The following is a 3631-nucleotide window of genomic DNA, read 5'->3' on the forward strand; positions in this document are numbered from 1 at the left end:
ATTATGCAAAAATTACATTTTTACCCCCTAACTTTTACAAAATTACAATTTTTCCCCTAGGCTCGGAAATTTAATTTCATCCCTTATTATTATGTTTTATGACATGCTGAACATTTTTCTCTTCTATAACAACATCAAATTCTCACTCTAACATGTACTTATGAGCATTAGGTATTTTTACCGATTATACTGTTTTGCTCGTTTTCACTAAAAATCGCTTAGAAAAGATCGTTCTCCTAACCTCAAACATTCATATTCTACCATAAAACATCAAATGCATGCATATCATTCATGGGTAAATTTTTAAACATAAACCCTAACTCGAAATAATGATAGAAATAGGTAAACCGAGCTACGAGGATTTCAAAAATGTAAAGAACATTAAAAACGGGGCTTGAATGCACTTACTATTGAGCTTGAAAGCTTGGAAAAATCCTAGCTATGGTGTCTATGAGAGTTTTGGCCACTTGATGAAGATGATACCAAATTTTGGCTTTGTTTTCCCATTTTATTATTTTATTTACCAAATGACTAAATTACCCTTTATTAAAAACTATGATGTTTTTTCTTCCATTAGGTATTTTTGTCCAAACTAGTATAATGGTCTGATTACTATACAAGGACCTCCACTTTAAAAACCCATTACTCACAAGTACTTAGTACCTTTGTGAACTACAACACACATTCTACAACTTTTGCAATTTAGTCCTAAATATCAAATTGGACCCTCTATCGATAAAATTTCTAAACAAAATTTTCACAAAATCATGAAATCATGCCATAGACCTCAAAATGATAATAAAACTATTATTTCTATCTCAAATTTGTGGTTTCGAAACCACTATTCAATTTTGACCCTAAATCCGGCTGTTACAAAACTTGCCATAATGGTTTGGTTTATAATGAAAGTATATGTGTTTGAATATATTTGCTAATGAATAAATGATTTGTGATATTATTATTTAGTTAAATATGTAACACCCTGATTTTGGGCCTAGTCGGAACAGTGGTTTCGGGACCACAAATTCGACGATGAAAATTTTATTTTTATGGTCGATGATTTCACGGAATAATTTTGTGAAAATTTTGTTCGAAAATTTTGACATTCGGGCACTTAATTTAGTCAAAAGGACTAAATCGTAAAAAGTGAAAAAGTTGAGTTCTATATACTAGAGGTGTCCAATTGTTATGAAATTTTAAATTGAGGGTCCTTAAATGGAAATTAGACCATTGGTTAATTTCTGGACAAAAATTGAAATGAAAGGGGTGTAATAAAATATTTTTAAATTAGGGGTATTTTGGTAAACTAATAATTAAAAGAATTAAAAAGGGAAATAAGCCAAATTAGCTATCATCTTCTTCATTCAACCATTTCTACCAGCAGAAGCCATGGTTAAGGTTTGTTCAAATTCTCAAGCTCAATTGTAAGTGCTCCTTAGCCCCGTTTTTAAAGTTCTTTACATTTTTGAAATCCCGGTAACTTGGTTAAGCTTATTCTAGCAATAATTTAACCTAGGGTTCATATTTGGAAAAATACCCATAGGTGAAATGTGTTTATTTTGATGTTTTATGGTAGAATATGAAACTTGAAATTATGTTAAACAACTTTTACTAAGCGATTTTACGTGAAAATGAGTAAAACGACATAATCGGTAAAAATACCTAATGTTCATAAGTACATGTTAGAGTGTGAATTTGATATTGTTATAGAAGGAAAAAATGATCAGCATGTCATAAAACATAAGAAAATAGGATGAATTTTAATTTACGAGCCTAGGGGTAAAAATGTAATTTTGACAAAGTTTAGGGGCAAAATTTTAATTTTGTAAAAATATGATTTTGGGTCAATTTGAATAATGTGAGTCCTAATTAGGCTATATTTGTAATGATAGAGCAAGAAAAATTGAGATTCGGGCTAAAATCGGTAAAATACCAAGTTGTGGACAAAATGGTAAAAATGGCCATTTTCGTATACGAGGTAAGTTCGTGTGTTAATAATAATGCAATATCATACTTGAATTGTAATTTTCTATTGTTATGGCATAAATTGTATGATTTAATATGTTTAGGAGAAGTTGATAGATGGTGTGTATGATATGGAAAATGTGATGCTTATTGTGTCATGTGAAATTGAATGGCAAATTATTATCACATGAATTGAATGTTAAATTACTATTACATGGGTTGTATGAATTGCTACACGGTTGTACCTGATGAGATTTTGACAAGTTTGTACATAAATAATTTATCGATTCTTTTTATTTTATTATATTTTGTTATCATATGAAATGTGGCTGCCTATAGAATGATTATTTGTTGTAAATTGCAAATTGAAAAAGGACTATGAATAAATTTGTAACATGTTGGAAAGTGAGGAATTTCCCGGTTGAGCCTTCGGAATAGAAACGATACGAATGATTTATTGTGAGGTCACGTGTGTAGTACTAAGTGCAAGCTACTACGTGTACCGGATAATTGGTCGCATGTGTAGTACTAAGTGCAAGCTACTATGCGTACCCGATAACTTCGATCACGTGTGTAGTACTAAGTGCAGGCTACTACATGTATCAGATGGTTAGATCACATGTTTAGTACTAAGTGCAGGCTACTACGTGTAACGAATAATTGGTCGCATGTGTAGTACTAAGTGCAGGCTACTATGCGTACCAGATAGCCTTGTCTACAAGTGTGAAAATATGTGCAGGCAACTGAGTATCAGTTATTATTCCGAAGAGTTCAACGGGAAAATTGATTAAGTAAAAACACATGTGAACATGATTATATGATGAATAAGTTTAGGTATATGTTTATGAAAATTATGAGCAATGTGCTCGATATTTGAGTGAACTTCGATAAGACAAAATGGATTAAGTGAAATTATGTAAGAGTGAATTTTAGTAGTAAAATAGTGTTGGACAGCAGCAGTTGCATGATTTTGAAAATTCACCAAAAACTTTGTAAGTTGAATTAAATTTCAAAAAATTATGGAATTAAATATTAATGAGTCTATTTTCATATAAAAGAGACATGGGGAGCAAAAGAGCTCTATATTATGTGATATTCTAATTTCTGTAAGACAGTGTCAGAATGAATTTGAGATCCCCTATTCTGACTTGGAAAAATCGTTAACAATTATAAAAAAATAATTATGAGTTATAATTTATATGAATAGAATTATAAATGAGTCTACTTTTAGGAGGAATGGATAGGAACATCATCCGAGTCCCGAAATATGAGATAAATAATTTTTAGTGAAGAGAGGTCAGAACTGTTGGATAGCAAAATAGGGGAAATTTTAATGAATAAACTGTACTAATTGGATAAACAAAAAATTTTGGAAATTTTATGGGAGAAAAGTATATGAGTCTAGTTTCATGGAAAATTTACAAAACTAAATTTGGAGTTTTTTAGCTCCATATATGAATGATTTAGTAACTGTAACTCGATAAAACAGCTTAACCTGAACATGTGTAATTGTACAATTATAGTGTTTTATTTTGAAAAGCATGTTAGTAATTGCTTATTAATTTCATATGGACTTACTAAGCGTAAAGCTTACCCATCCTCTCCATTTCTTTAGTATTGGCAGGTCGGCTCGGGGTTGGAGATCGTCGGAGGCAAATCACACATC

This window comes from Gossypium hirsutum, chromosome A06 (genome assembly GCF_007990345.1).
Source record: "Gossypium hirsutum isolate 1008001.06 chromosome A06, Gossypium_hirsutum_v2.1, whole genome shotgun sequence".
Taxonomy (NCBI): domain Eukaryota; kingdom Viridiplantae; phylum Streptophyta; class Magnoliopsida; order Malvales; family Malvaceae; genus Gossypium; species Gossypium hirsutum.